Source organism: Mchenga conophoros, linkage group LG16, assembly GCF_057382185.1.
Source record: "Mchenga conophoros isolate Kocher_MC1m ecotype Shallow Benthic linkage group LG16, M_conophoros_male_GT1.1, whole genome shotgun sequence".
NCBI lineage: Eukaryota > Metazoa > Chordata > Actinopteri > Cichliformes > Cichlidae > Mchenga > Mchenga conophoros.
This window is the reverse complement of record NC_140541.1, coordinates 2964927-2981475: the sequence shown is the minus strand read 5'-3', so window position 1 is coordinate 2981475 and position 16549 is coordinate 2964927. Positions and strand designations below refer to the sequence as shown.

Sequence of the window (16549 nt, the reverse complement as noted above, 5' to 3'; positions counted from 1 at the left end):
TTCTAGCGACTTTTAGGACAACCAATAGCGATTTTCCTTACTGAGGAGTTGGCAACACTGCACCATAGAACAGGGGTGTCAAACTCAAATACACAGTGGGCCAAAACTCAAAACTGGAACAAAGTCGCGGGCTAACGTTAATATTTATTGAAATATATTTAATCCTCCAGATATAAGAATGAATCTTTTCTTATGGACTCAAACACGTTTTGCTGAAAAACTGAATATGGAACAAGCAAAGCTTAATACTAAACAATATATATATTAGCTGTATAATACCAGTAGGCCAGCTCTAATAGTAATTTGGTATGGCTTCGCGGGCCAAATGTACTCCTACACAGCACCCATGCTATCTTGCATAGATGGAGAGCGCTTTAGGTTGAAGTTGTAAAATGTTGCTTTTTTTGTTTCTTTTTACACATACAAATCCTGATTTACAAGTACAAAATATTTATGACCACAAGAAACAAAAAAAGCAACATTTTACAACTTCAACCTAAAACACTCTCCATCTATGCAAGATAGCATGGGTGCTGTGTAGGAGTACATTTGGCCAAAAAAAAGCAACATTGTACAACATTTTACAGCTGTGTAGGAGTAAAGTCAGTTTCAGTCACTCCAAATTTGGCCCGCAGGCCAGAGTTTGACACCTATGCCATAGAAACACAAGACAAGCAACAGGGGTGGGTAAAGGGTAAGAGAGAGCCGGTGTAGACAGCGCATCCGGTCCTGCAGCATCTTCAGTCGACCGCCATCTTCCCCGGGAGGGCACAAGCATCGTTTGGAAAGGGAGGGGGGATCAGTGTGTGCATATCAGTGTATGTGTGTGTGTGTCCTTCGCCCCGCCAGGCTAAGTAAACAGTCTTCCAGCCAACCCAGGTGACCTTGCATGGAATGGGAAGGAACAGACTAAACACAGTCGTTATCAGGGTGTTTTGTTCAGCTCCTGCCTTGAGGCCGCAGCTGGAGCCGAAGGGGTCTCCGCATGAAGTGATGATGGTTTTTATTTAAGTGCGAACAGCTCATATGAATTTCCAAGCTGTTCTAACAGTCCAACAATGGTCTCTCTATCTCCCGTTGGAGAGCCGTGAGGCTTTCTATGATGTTATCCAAACTTACGTTCTGTGATGTTGTCATTCTTTTTGCCCAAAGAGCAAGTTTTGAGAACTATATATAAATAAAACCACTTCTTTTTTTTTTACATTAGTAATTCCTTTTGTGCATAATTTTATATTATTGTTAATAATAAATTAATTAAAGCAACAAAACAACCTGAAGAGCCGGTTCGGAGCCGAAAGAGCCGGTTCTCTAAAAAGAGCCGGAAATCCCATCACTACTATTGACCAACTTCTTTTTCGATAGATTATCTATAAATACCGTATTTCCCGGACTACAAAGCGCACCTAAATATTAGCCGCACAAGCTAAAATCAGGGGAAAATCCTGTTTTGTACATACATTAGCCGCACCTGACCAAAAGCCGCAGGTGTTTCAATGTTGACTTATCATATGTAAGAGAATATGCACAAAGGGAATTGTCAGGAAAGAGATGGCTGTTTGGAGACACATCACTTTTATTAATATTTTGAAAAACAAGTTATGGGTACATATTTGCACATGTAGTACATAACAGTAGCCTACAGCACACCAGAAAAATAGATTCGGACTACCTTTTAGGCTCAGGTGCAGTGACACAGCTTTAACAAGAAGAAAAGTCAGTCATTCACCACCATCTTTCTCTTCTTCCTGCGCACTAAAACCACCAAAGTCCTCTTCTCCAGTGTCGGATACAAACAGGCTCAGGGTGGCTTCGTCATCCACTCTTCTTCTCTCCTTCGTTGTCACTTTCAAAACCAAAGAAATCCTCGTTGTCAGTGTCAGAGTCGAACACCCTCAGAAGGGCCGTGGCGGTGTCCTCCTCTCCATCATGCAGCAGTCCAGCCCTTCAAAATCCGTTGGTGATCGTGGATGTTTTCACACTTTTCCACGCTGTCAGAATCCACCGGTGGAGTTGGGCATAACTTGCTTTTTGGGCATAACTTGCAAGTTTATCGCCGCTCATCATCCACGACTCCCGCTGAACGCGTACCGCTACTTTGAAGTTTGTTTTTCGCGCTACTTCGTACGGCACTACGTTGCCTGGCGGACGGAAATGTGACTAACATACCACTCTTGAACCCCGATCCTTCCGCCAGGCAACGTAGTGCCGTACAACAGCGGAACACACAAAACAAATCGTCTTACGATATGACAAAAATCACGGACAATCCATAGAAAAGCCGCACCTGACTAAAAGCCGCAGGGTTCAAAGCTTGTGCAAAAAGTAGCGGCTTATAGCCCGACATTTACGGTACTCATAAATACCTTAATAAGCTTATTTAAGAAGTTACAAACCATTTGCTACTTGTTAGCAAAGTATTTTGAGTGAACTCATCTAAAGTGGGGACCATATATACCTTACAACCTATTTATAGATGTGAAAGTTTCTAAAATGCAGTGTAACAAAAAACAACACACAGGGTAGATCCAGAACGCACTGTATTTTTAAGATGCCAGTCACAAAAACATCAGAACAATGCTTACAGATTGGACACACAACTGTTGATACAAAAATAAAAACAGTGTCATAAACTATCAGCCAATATTTGAAGTAATACAGAACACGGCTGGATGCAAACCTGTAGCTCTTTACATGAAGTGTATCACATGTGTGATCATTAAAGTAAAACTGCAGAATTTATAACAATAAAATAATAATAAAACATATAAAAAACAAAAATCAAGTGTGTCATTTTTTCTTTTTACAAACAATTGACCAATCAACTGGAATATATAACTTGTCTTTTTTTTGTTAACAGGTGTTAACAATGGTGGACTCTCACCACGTTTCACTATGTAAAACAACAAAAATCTAATCTTTCTTTGTTTTAAGAAGCAACTTCCCTGAAGACTTATATGCTTTGAATTTTTCCTCTGTTTCTGGATCTGCACTGCTTGCTGCAGCATGCTGTGTAGCAAACAATGAACGTTTCTGTCCCTGCTTGTTTTTTTTTCTAATGCTTTAAACCTCTCAGGTGCAACAATGAATAGCTCAGCAATTGGAGCACTTGCCACAATCGTGTCCCGGTCCACTCCCAGACGTTTAAAGGCAGCAGACATGGTGCCTCCTCTTTTGAACTAGTGATGGGATTTCCGGCTCTTTTTAGAGATCCGGCTCTTTCGGTTCGGCTCACTAAAAAGAGCCGGCTCTTCCGGCTCCGAACCGGCTCTTCAGGTTGTTTTGTTGTTTTAATTAATTTATTATTAACAATAATATAAAATTATGCACAAAAGGAATTACTAACATAAAAACAAGTGGTTTTATTTATATATGTTTATATATAAATATATGCGGTGGCCCCTAGAGACAAAACACGTACAAACTCCAAAACACATTTCTAGCATGAACTGAACTTCCAAAGCAGAGCTACTAGATCACTTAAATTACACAATTGAAAGCATGTGTGTATTTATACACAGGCACTCATATATATATTCAAATAATTTAAAAAAAAGTTCATTTACCTGTTATTACCACACACCAAATCCGGTCGTTGGTACTTGCTGGCTTGTGTAGCCACAAGATAACAAAGGCTCAACACTGTGCCCAGCATCCTGGAGCACTTCTGTTGTCTTTTGTACGTGTTTTGAGTTTTTATGTGCTTCTGAGTTTTTATATGCTTCTGAGTTTTTACGTGCTTCGGAGTTTGTACGTGTTTTGGAGTTTGTACGTGTTTTGGAGTTTGTACATGCTTCAGAGTTCGTACATGATTTGAAGTTTGTATGTGCTTTGTCTCTAGGGGCCACCGTAAATATACTTTTATTTATTCACTCCACATAAAATGTAATAAATAAATCATATAATACAAAAATCAACTATTCACATTTCAAGTTTTAACTATTTAAATTTTCAGCTTTTTCCTTTCACAAATTTAAAGTGAAAAGAACACAAAACACTGCAAACCACAACACAATTAAATATAAATTATAATATGAAAACAAAAAGAAATGCATATTCTCTGTCATATGGACCTGCATGAATAAACTTTCTGAATCCTTTATCATCTGCAACTGAAAATAGTTGTGGATGATTACTATACCTTTCTAATGTTGTTGTCCCTGCCTCTCTTTCTCTCTCTCTGGCTCTGTTCCTGTGCTACTGAGTGTAACTACCGCCCCTCCCCCCTCTGCCCAGCGTAAAGCACAAGGCTCGCGTGCAGAGTGAAGCGGAAAAAAAGTGCGAGAGAGAGGCTGAGAGAAAGAAAAAAAAAAAAAACCCCCACGTGACGGCTCGCGATAAGGAGCCGGCTCGCGTCGTTCACGTCAAAGACCCGGCTCTAAGAGCCATTTCGTTCGCGAACGACCCATCACTATTTTGAACAGCCTTAAAATCTTGTTATACCGGGTGACCACGTGCTTAGGATTCTGGACTGCAATTGAGAGAACATAATCATTGATGTAATGTTATAGTGTAGTAACGTAACACACCGCATGCAAAATCAAACTGTTGAGTTAATCACTTTACCTCTTGTTCTTGGTTTTTGGTCATGTTTTTTGACTTCTTGTGCTTTTTTGCTTTGCCCCTCTTCCTCTTCTTCCTGTCTTTATCTGATGAAGTTGTGCCCATGGAGGAGTCAGAACTCTCATCAAAAGACCCATCAGAGGGAAGTGAAGATATGCTCAACACCCCACTGGAATCCTGGTCAAAACTTGTGGGTTCCTTTGAGAGAGCTGGTAAAACAGTTAAAAAGACAACACAGACAAAATTACTCAACAGAATGCTTATGTAAGTGCTCAAGCAGAGGAAGTATATGACAAGCTAAGTAATGTTTTTAAGAGTGGACTTACTGGGCCCCGGTCTGATGGGCCTGGGCCCCCCTTCCCTGGCGGGTCGCGGAGGGTGGGGGTGCCTACTGGGGTCAGCGGGGGAGCTGGCCCCAGGGAGGGGTTACCTGCCCCTCCCTTCCTTCCCTCCCCATCTCCAGCTGCCTCCCTCTTCCCGCTCCTCCACAACCACCCACACATGCAGGGCCTTGGAGTGGGGGTATGTCACCAGGGTGCAGAGGAGGCTACCCCCCCCCCCCCCCCCGTCCCCTTCTGGCTGCCTCTGCCTCAATTTTATCCCACAACTTAGACATTCACATTATTCACACTCTCATTACACATACATATAGGATCTTGGGGGTGGGCACAATCACGGAGTCCAAATCACCATCAGGGTGTATACCTCACCCCTGACGTCGTTGCCCACCTCTCAATTTTAAATACACTTAGTCATTGAGGGTTAGCAGGAGGGACTATGCGCTTACCTGCTGCTCCTTGGCAGGTAGCTCCATGCCCTCCTGGGTTTTAATTGCACCTTAGAACACATATGCATCAACACTACAATGAGCGGGTGGAGGGAGGTTTGGAGTCTTCTCCCACCCCCATTCTCTGCGGCCTGCTGGAGCGGGAGGGCTAGTAGGAGGAGTTGGCCGTCCGACTGCGGTCTGGGGTGTGGGGCCTCCCTGCTGCTGCGGAGTCGGGGTGGTCTGCCTCTCCCCACCGCAGGGAAAAGGGTAACACCACCTGGGTCTGGGTGCAATTCCCCCCTCCAGGGGCAAGGGTACCTAGACCCGGTTTGTAGAGTACGCTTGGGGAGTGTGATCGTGTGTACAGCGTCTCTTTATGTCTGTCTCCACGTTGGTTGAGTGTGGAGTGAGTGCATATGAGAGCATGAGGGTGGGAATGGATGTTTGTGTCTGTGTGTGCCTGTATGTCTGTGTCTATATGTCAGGTTGGGTATCAGACACCACCTCTCTGGGGACACCTCAGGCCCTCCAAGGTTTGGAGGCCTATCTCCACCCACCACCACTTCCCCTGCCGGTGGCGGACTCCCTCAGGTGTCGGTGTGTTGGTGGTTCTTTGTGTCTGGGGGTGGGCGTCCGGGTACACACCGGCTCACTCCTTGGCGGCCGCTTGTCGGGGCCTGGGGCCTGGGGCTTGCTCGGCCCCCTTTGGAGGTGGGGTGCCCCCGGCCTCTCGGCCTAGGGCTCGGTCACTCAGGCGCAGCTGGGGGCCGGCGGAGCTCACGGGCGCGTCACTGCAACTCCCCCTGACTTCTGCTCCGCGGCTGCTGGGCGAGCCCTCATCTGGGACTCTCCTCAGCTCTTACTGGGACAGTGGCGCGGCTGCCCCTCTGTTGGTCTTCCTTGGTCTCTTGTGTTCTGGGGGCCTCTGGATGTCTGGAGTTTTGATCTCCTCCATACCCGCTTCACACCCTGGAGGACGGGGCTGTGGCCCCCCCACACCCCCTAGCAGATCATTACATGGAGAAACCTTTGGAATGCAAGCATGCTGATCCACACAGGTATGCACACATGGGTATTCACAGACGCGGACTAAAGCTTTCTTGGCTGCTGCCTCAAAGCACACTGTGCGCTGTCTATCTTGCGTGCTGCACAATATCGTTTATTACTTAGTAAATACTGATATCTATGACTAGCTAGTTTATTGTGATGGTGCTTTGTTTTCTCTATTATTATGTTGCTCTTTGTTGTTTGCTGTCTCCTCTGTTTGTTTTTGTTTGTTTGTTTGTTTGTTTGTTTTTTTCTCCATACAGGTGACCCAGGAGTTTTGTTTTTTTTTTTTTTTGTCTCTCTTCCCCCCCCTTCTCACCGTCTCTTCTCCCCTTTGGTTTTCTTTCTTTCTCTCCCCCTCTCTCTCTCATTCATTCCCCCTGTCCTATTTATTAAAAAAAAAAAAAAAAAAAAATGACAAAGGATGAACTGAAGCTCTGCCATCACGTAATGTCGCATACTGCTGTTTCTGATGTCATTTAAAAAAAAAAAAAAAAAAAAAAAAAAAAAAAAAAAAAAGAGTGGACTTACATGCTGCTAATTGCTCCTTTAGATAGTCTCTTTCTTTGACGAGCTCATCAATCTTATCCTTTTGCCACGCTAGCCTCATCTTACAACTCTTGTGATTTTCTGTCTGCCAGCTGTGCAACAGTCACACCCAGAGAAAATTAAAAACAAAATGAGACTTGGCTATAAATAAAATTAATAAAACAAATACAATAATAATACTAATGTACACTTTGTAGAATTTAAATAACAGTAAAACCATTACACTGATTGATAAATAGCCTACAATGGTGGCATTACAAACTATATTTAGTTATGTATTTAGAAACTGCCCTATTTGACTATAATTATATATTAACGTATTTCAAACATAGTGCATTAGATTGTACAATGTAGAGCATTTATTGTGAATTTATATAGACATGCTGCAAAATAGCTGGAGAAGGACTGACAAACTAAATTACAGAAAGCACAATTATAAGTTACAGCCCAGAGTAACACCAAAGGCGATAATAATCATTTAATTCTTGAGCCAAGCCACAAGGAATGACTAATAAAATAAACTGAACAGTGTTTTTACTGATATCTAAAGCTTAAATGTAACCAAAAGCTAAGCTAAGCTAATCACCTATTAGCAGCTAGCGAAAAGCTAGCTGCTAATAAGCGGAGGGGGTTAGCAATGAAATAAGCTAATACAATGAGGTTAAAAAACAATCCGATCGTTCAGTCTGACGTCACTAGCCATGTCTGGGCCTAAACTCTGCTGCAGGTCCATATATCAAATGATCACTGTGGCATCACTGAGAGTTAAAACACTGTCTTAAGTCTTTCATCTTTAATAAAATGATCAGCGTTCTGCTCTACCAGGTGTAACAATTGAGTTTAACATCCAGGCATCCATGAAAACGGAATTTATGACATTTAACAGAGTTAGAAGTTAGCAGGAAGTTAGCTCGCTAGCTTCCATCTAAATACAATATAGCATGTCCTGACTGCGGGATTTTGGAAACAAATTAAAACGTACAGCTTTCTTATCACTTCCAACATAAATGAAGACAGAAAACTAAACAGCAGTGACGTTTGTAGGGTTATTGAAGTTTGGCTAGCTGGTATATAAAGATGTGCTACGTGACTGCTAGCGACACAGCTATGTTAGCATAATATAAACAAGCTAACTTTTTTCCACTCAATAATAGTGATGGGATTTCCGGCTCATTTTAGAGATTCGGCTCACTAAAAAGAGCCGGCTCTTTCGGCTCCGAACCGACTCTTCAGGTTGTTTTGTTGCTTTAATTGATTTATTATTAACAATAATATAAAATTATGCACAAAAGGAATTACTAACGTAAAAAAAAGTGGTTTTATTTATATATGTTTATATATAAATATATGCGGTGGCCCCTAGAGACAAAACACGTACAAACTCCAAAACACATTTCTAGCATGAACTGAACTTCCAAAGCAGAGCTACTAGATCACTTAAATTACACAATTGAAAGCATGTGTGTATTGTTTGTGTATTTATACACAGGCACTCATATATATTCAAATAATTTAAAAAAAAGTTCATGTAGCTGTTACTACCACACACCAAATCCGGTCGTTGGTACTTGCTGGCTTGTGTAACCACAAGATAACGAAAGCTCAACACTGCGCCCAGCATCCTGGAGCACTTCTGCTGTCTTTTGTACATGTTTTGAGTTTTTACGTGCTTCTGAGTTTTTACGTGTTTTGGAGTTTGTACGTGTTTTGGAGTTTGTACGTGTTTTTACGTGTTTTGGAGTTTATACATGCTCCAGAGTTTGTACGTGATTTGAAGTTTGTATGTGCTTTGTCTGTAGGGGCCACCGTAAATATACTTTTATTCATTCACTCCACATAAAATGTAATAAATAAATCATCCATCCATCCATCTTCATCCGCTTTATCCGAGGCCGGGTCGCGGGGGCAGCAGCCTAAGCAAATAAATCATATAATACAAAAATCAACTATTCACATTTCAATTTTTAACTATTTAAATTTTCAGCTTTTTCCTTTCACATATTTAAAGTGAAACAACACAAAACTCTGCAAACCACAACACAATTAAATATAAATTAAAATATGAAAACAAAAAGAACATGCATATTCTCTGTCATATGGGCCCGCATGAATAAACTTTCTGAATCCTTTATCATCTGCAACTGAAAATAGTTGTGGATGATTACTATACCTTCCTAATGTGACATTGTTGTCCCTGGCTCTCTCTCTCCCTCCCGCTCTGTTCCTGTGCTACTGAGTGTAACTATCGCCCCTCCCCCCTCTGCCCAGCACAAGGCTGGCATGCTGAGTGAAGCGGGGAAAAAAGTGTGAGAAAGAGTAAGTAAGAACAACAACTTACTTCTTTTAGTAAGATGCACTGTTGGGTTTTACAGTGTACAGAAAAAAAAATAACGAAATAGATTTAAATTACTCTTCGTAAGGATGTTTTTTTTTTTCTGAAGATTTTCTCAGGGTCTGCGATTACGTCAAATCGACATGATAGATGACACCATTGCAGGCAGCACAACAAGACTTAGTAAAATGCCCAGAAAAATAAGGAGGGTATGTGTGGCTGCAGTTCAAAGATTGAGACGTCATACAGGTCAGCAGATTGGTGGCCGAAGGGAGTTTGTTGTGATTGATGAGAGTCGCTTTCGTCACAAACGAAAGGTAAGTTTTTGTGACTGTAATTTTATATTACATCTATATATTTATCAAGCTTTCATAGTATCTTTTAGTCATTTGTGTTCATTTTTTTGTTTCTGCATCAGTAGGGGAGAGGAAGAATGGCTGGGGGATGGAAAAGAAGAAAGTGGGTCTTTGGAATGCTGGGCATGAAACATCGAGAGAAAGCAAGACCTATCTTGCGACTTTTGGAGAAAAGACCTCGAAGACATCTTGTTCCTGTGATTACCCTTCATGTCCGGATTTGTTCCTCAGTGATAAGTGATGAATGGCGGGCCTATCGTGTATTCCCAAATTTAGGCTATGAACACCATACACTGTAAACCCGAACAAGTTGACTGAACTTAAAACTTTTGTGGAAACTGATTACCTCAAAAGATTTAAGTACAAAAACTCATATCTTCTAAGTATGGGGTACTCAAAATTTGTATTTATTGTTAACCTAAAAATTTTAAATTATATTTTATATTTTATTAATTGAGCTTTACTCAAAGACTGTATACTTTAATTTCAATATTTTTGTGTTTCTTGTAGTTTATTATTTTGATGCAACACAATGCAATTATATTACAACCTAAACTCAAATTATCTGATTATTAATTAAAATATATTTATGTTGTGAGTGTAGACTACTAAAAAAAAAAAAAGTATGGAAATTCAGTTACTTTACATTTTGTTTATTTAACATTTTTTCATGAAAATTTGAAAACATCACAAATGTTTTTATAAAACAACTAACATGGACATCGGCACCAAAAAGTGAGCATTATAAATTCTGTGTAGAACATTTATCTTTTATCTTTTTATAAACTCACAAAGGACGACATCAGTCCTAATTGCATCTTTCTCAAAATACACAAAAATGCAAAACAAAAAGTCAAATACTAATCACTTTTTTTTAAATAGAAATGAAAAACAATTTTTTAAAATGGGTACAAAGACGATCAGCTTCCAAATAACCAGATAAGGCAGTCAAGTATAGGAAAATTAGGTAAACTGATGGAGTTAAATCCACCCAAAGCCTGTAGTAAACTTAAAGTGCTTAAAGTGCTTCAAACAAAGTGCTCAGTAACAGAGTGCGTGTCCTAACAAACATTGCCTTATATTCCTTAAGAGCATGTAGGCAGGGGTTTCAGGGGTTTGCCGTCATCAAGCCCCATGAAGATATTTTGGACTAAGGCAAATGTGTGAACCAGCTTCCTGGGGTAGTCTAAATGCAGAGCATAGATCAAGCCAAACAATAAAGCAAATGCATTTGCAAATCTGGGAATATCTCGCATCACCTAATCGCCTTTCACCACAACAGCCATGCTTGAGGAAGTAAAATGGACTGGACTGGGAAGCGCCGTCGGTAACCACTGTGAGAAGGGCAACTGGAGTGTCAATGAGGGTCGACTCATCCAATGCGTCCGCCTGGAATAGACACAGTATCAATGGTAAATGGCCTGTATTTGTATAGCGCTTTACACATTCAGTCATCCAGACATTCACACCCATTCACACACTGGTGATGGCAGCTACATTGTAGCCACAGCCACCCTGGGGCGCACTGACAGAGGCGAGGCTGCCGGACACTGGCGCCACCGGGCCCTCTGACCACCACCAGTAGGCAACGGGTGAAGTGTCTTGCCCAAGGACACAACGACCGAGACTGTCAGAGCCAGGGCTCGAACCGGCAACCTTCTGATTACAAGGCGAACTCCCAACTCTTGAGCCACGATCGCCCCAATTAAATAAGTAAGGTTGGTTTGAGAGAATGTGACAAGCATGACCTGTAATCTAGCAAAACATTCAGCAGTGTAGTGGGTTACTTTGTAACGAGTTAGGGTACTCTACTTTTTTTGAAAAATGTACATTAACGTGTTAGCTTCTTGCATTACATAATTTGTATTTTTATTATTTTTCTAAAAAAAAAAAGTAATTTTTTATTTCATGACTTTATCTCAAAAAGAAACTAAATCTTGACTTCAGCCTGGTTTTTGGGCCACCTGCAGCATAGCCATAGTGCTGTGATACGCCTGTGCCCTGCTCCTGACCTGTGTGTGTGTGGGTTTTCTACAGAGAGGGTATTTTGTTTGTACAATTTGGTAGCTGCTAGGGTATTAAATTGTATTTAAAAAAAATCCATAGCATTTTATCTTACTGGCAGAATTTAAGTAATGCAAAAATACACTTACATTACATGTCTAAAAGAATTCTGGGTCCTCCTCCCGCAGGTATACAGGAAGGGCACGAAGTACTGCAGTGCGTTTCACGTTGATATCAGGCGCCTCCTAAAAAGGGAAAAGAAAAGTTCATTTAACGCAAAGTTTTCAGGTGTCATTCTTTGGGGAGAATACATGTTTATGAAACTGCATGACATCAGACTCTACTAAATTTTGGAGACTTTTCTTTTAAGACAACCTTTCTGTCTCTTGTGACAGAGAGTATGTTTCTTAATCATTTGACAAAAACCCTACACAGTATTTTAAAATAGTGTTCTCCAGATCAGAGCTGTGATCTATATAGAACATGGGATTCAAAGCAAGGAAAAATTGTGTGTTTATCAGTGAAACTTTTAATTTGTGTTAATTTTATCATTATCAATATATGAAATCTTCACCTTAAGGGACTTAATGAATGGTTTCTTCAATAGATCTTTCAACTCACCTGTGTTTACTGTCTCCACCTGAAATTAATTGCAGTCTGAATTTTTTTTTTCTTCTGTCTTTTTGTCTTTGGCCTTCAGCCTTGGAAGAAAAAATAAAAATATTGAAAACCTTATCAGCACACTAAATATACAACACCTTGCTATATTTCAATTGTTTTAGATAGAAGTTGCCACTGCTAGCTAAGTCACTTTTGAATGATGCTAATGAGAAGAAAAAAAAAAAAAAAAAACCTGCCGAACAATGAGGCTGCTGTTGTAAAAACGCCAACTTTCTTGCGTTGGCAAGGGGTCGTTAAAATATCACTAAGACCCTTTCTTTATGTGTGATTCTTCGTAAAACTGTGTTTTAATCGGTTAAAACTGTAAAACTGACGACATAATCTATGTTTGAAAAAGAGCGCGAACAACCGCGAACAACTATTCACCACCTGGGTCTGTGCTTTTTAACACAACAGCGCATTCGAAAACAAGTTATTGGCTGCAACATATTAATATACTTGCTTTTTTACGGAAAAAATAAACATAACGAAGGTTCCGTTTTACTTACAAGTTTCTCCAAATGTGTTCTCCAGTCGCTCGAGAAGGGCAGCCATATTGAACAGAATTTTCTGTCAACGTCGTTCAGGTTAGAGAGAAGAGAGAAGACGTCATGACGTCATGACGTCCACATGCGGAGCTCGGAAAAAAACATTTACTCAAAAATCATAATTAAGAAAGCAGTATTTACTCTTAACTTCTAAGCCATGTACAATTATAACTGTTTGAATCGTTAACCGAACAGAAAAGTTTTAAGTTGTTTCAACTTTGTGAGGAATTTTAATTGTTATATCCACAAACTTTATAAGTCAGGTAGACTGTTGGGGTTTACAGTGTACTGTTAACCACAGCAGGTGGTATGTTGACCCTCGTACAGGTGCCCATACCCAACATCTGGAGAGAGCCTGGAGGTCTTACAGGAGCAAATCTGGAGACTCGGGGGTAACAGATAGACTACTGTCAGAACACCTCACAGTTATTGAGTGGAACGAGTGGCTCGCAAAAAAGCACAAAAATGGTACATTTTGATATATGACATTTCCAAAAAATACAGATAATTATAAAAGTTAATGTTGCTACTGCTATTTTTTGCACCTTTTTGAAAATGTTATTTGAACACTTCATGTAAAGAGCTACAGGTTTGCATCCAGCCGTGTTCTGTATTACTTCAAATATTGGCTGATAGTTTATGACACTGTTTTTATTTTTGTATCAACAGTTGTGTGTCCAATCTGTAAGCATTGTTCTGATGTTTTTGTGACTGGCATCTTAAAAATACAGTGCGTTCTGGATCTACCCTGTGTGTTGTCATTTGTTTTTGTTACACTGTATTTTAGAAACTTTCACATCTATAAATAGGTTGTAAGGTATATATGGTCCCCACTTTAGATGAGCTCACTCAAGATACTTTACTAACAAGTAGCAAATGGTTTGTAACTTCCTAAATAAGTTTATTAAGGTATTTATGAGTATTTATAGATAATCTATCGAAAAAGAAGTTGGTCGATAGTGAGTTACAGCTTTGGCAGTCCTTAAGTGACAGTTACAAATGTATTGTAAGACATCTGTTAAGATATAGCAGCTGACTGATGTAACCCTGATATTCAGTGTTTATAAAACATCTGGTATGAAACTAGTTTGTGTGGTACATGTAGAGTTCATAGTATTATGTAGGGTGTGTTAACCATCTACTTACCTTTTACCAATGATTTTGTATACCATTGAACATCCTGAAATGACTGGTTTGTAACTGATGCAGAGTAGTGTTTATAAATGATTCTTCAATGAGTTTTAGAACATGAAAACATAATTAATAAAAAGTGTTATACATCAGCTTATTCATCGTGAATAAAGAGTTTAAAGCAGTGCTTGTAAACGATTAACTGATTATGAGAAATACTTTGTAGACGCTGTAGAGATAATTAAGTAACCATTAACTAATGCCTAATAGTGTGCACTTATTGTAAAGTGCTACCAAAAAGGGTTATTCTTTTCATCTGTACCCATGCCTGGTACACTTGAAACACCCCTCATGATGCTATAAAGCAGCCTAATCAAAGACCTTCTTTTCCTTGACATCAAATACAAAATGTGTCCACATGTCTGCTCTTATCTTCCTTCCAAGCTTTGACATTTTCACACATTACTGTTAGAAACACTGAGCAGAAGAGCCAGTTGTGCGTTTCCCAGAGGCAGATTGTCTAACCTTACTGCGCAACGAGCTGACCCGACTGCATCACCTGTCCCATCGTTCGACACAATGTAATCTCTTATCTCCTCCACCCCCGACACCAGCTCATCACTGCGTGTGGGTACACGTGTTGGGGCGATCGTGGCTCAAGAGTTGGGAGTTCGCCTTGTAATCGGAAGGTTGCCGGTTCGAGCCCTGGCTTGGACAGTCTCGGTCGTTGTGTCCTTGGGCAAGACACTTCACCCGTTGCCTACTGGTGGTGGTCAGAGGGCCCGGTGGCGCCAGTGTCCGGCAGCCTCGCCTCTGCCAGTGCGCCCCAGGGTGGCTGTGGCTACAACGTAGCTTGCCATCACCAGTGTGTGAATGTGTGCGTGAATGGGTGGATGACTGGATATGTAAAGTGCTTTGGGGTCCTTAGGGACTAGTAAAGCGCTATATAAATACAGGCCATTTACCATTTACAGATGTAGATTTAGGAGTGGAGGGACCATCATCCACCTGCTTTTCATGGATGACATTAGGATGTCACTCGGACTGTGAGCGTGGCCGAACGGTTCCAAGATGCCACTGATGTCAAGACAGAAAGTTCCTCACACTGCATGGAGGTCTCCAGCCAACATCTCGAGGCCCTTTGAGCAAAGAGGAGGGCGAGGATTAGCCAGGGGAACAATCTGGGATGGAACATGGAGCATCTGGGAATACATCAGGAAGATGGTCCCCCTCTAAAAATTCCTCAGGGACCTGAAGATAGATGGTGATGAAGAAAAGGAGGAGAAGCTGTCATGGATGACCAAGTCTGTGCTGTCGACAGCTAGAAAAATATTGGACATCAGAAAGTTAATGATAATATTTTAACGTCAATAAATAATTTGAACGATTTGATTTATTTGAAGCGTAATAGCAATAATAACATCGGAGGATACGAGTATATAACAATAGCCTAAAACACCATCAAAAAGTTCTTCATTCACCTGCTCCCTACTTCTTTAACATCAGTCATGAACAGTGCTGGGAAATTATGACCTCCATTCTCCATCACTGCTGTGACCACGAACCTTGAATACCAGTCATCACAAACAGGACACTGAACATTGTCTGTATGTTTCTATACAAAGGACACTGTGCAGACACCCTGGATGCCCCCACTGTTATACCCAGTTGTTGGAGGAGGCGTGTCCAAGTCAAGAGAACCACCTCACTCTCCTGAAATTGTTCAGCTGAATTCATGAACGGCTGTCCAGCAGTAACAGGGTTTTTCTTGTTCTTGCTCTGAAATGGAGCGAAAAATGCCGGAGACCTGCTAATTCATGTCGACTATTAGTACCAGCTGACCTTTGATAAATTAGGGCAAAGACAAAATCTGACAATAGCAGCTTATTAGTGGTAATAATAATCATCATTATTATTATTGTTATATTGCATGTATGTGCATCAAAATTTGCATAAAGGTTATAAAACATGGCATTACCACTGTGGGCTCACCGCTGGTTTTGCATTTGAATTTTGTGTTCTGGCCACTGAAACGTTGGTGTTTTGAAGCCAGAAGTGACCATATTTGGACAATAGGGTGGTAAGTAAGAGGCTAAACAAATATCACATTCAGGAAGTTTGTGCTCAGTAAAAACCAGCAAGCAGAGACTTTTTGGACCACAGAGCACACCAACATTCGTCAGATATTTAATTAAAAATGTGTCAGAAAGTTCAGGCAGCAAAAACACAGACAAGAGGATCACTGACTCAAATGAGTATGTGTCATGTGTAAAACACATGCAAATGACTAAGAAGACAGAAGATAGAATTACATATATATATGGGAATTGTTTGATAAACAGGTAAGGAATAACACACAGATGAAATCAACACAGGTGAAACAATCAGGCAGGTGTTTAGCAAAACCCTCCAGTGGCTGTTGGAGGAAGTGCACAGGCAGCGCCACCTGGGCTTCCTTTTCCAGCTCTGGAGGTTTCAACTTTTTGCCATTTGGGGCACTTGTCCCCATGTGTCCCCAGCTTTAGTGGCATACAGAGCTTAGTGAGCTGTAAGAAGCCAGATGGCCCAGCCATAAATCACAACCCATTTCCAC

General features: G+C 40.8%; 2 long non-coding RNA genes and 1 pseudogene across 2 annotated transcripts; 1 reads left to right on the top strand and 2 right to left on the bottom strand.

Moving 5' to 3' along the window:
* Positions 1 to 2910: 2910 nt before the first annotated feature.
* Positions 2911 to 7180, bottom strand: LOC146556094 (coiled-coil domain-containing protein 106-like; annotated as a pseudogene).
* Positions 7181 to 8783: 1603 nt separating this feature from the next.
* On the top strand, positions 8784 to 10081 carry LOC146556093 (uncharacterized). Its single transcript, XR_014888930.1, has 3 exons — positions 8784 to 9241; positions 9367 to 9574; positions 9676 to 10081. It is a non-coding gene; the product is annotated as an uncharacterized LOC146556093 (long non-coding RNA).
* Positions 10082 to 10261: 180 nt separating this feature from the next.
* LOC146556092 (uncharacterized) lies at positions 10262 to 13086 on the bottom strand. Its single transcript, XR_014888929.1, has 4 exons — positions 12787 to 13086; positions 12239 to 12318; positions 11767 to 11862; positions 10262 to 11002 (listed from the first exon to the last, which is right to left on the bottom strand). It is a non-coding gene; the product is annotated as an uncharacterized LOC146556092 (long non-coding RNA).
* Between the last annotated feature and the right edge of the window lie 3463 nt (positions 13087 to 16549).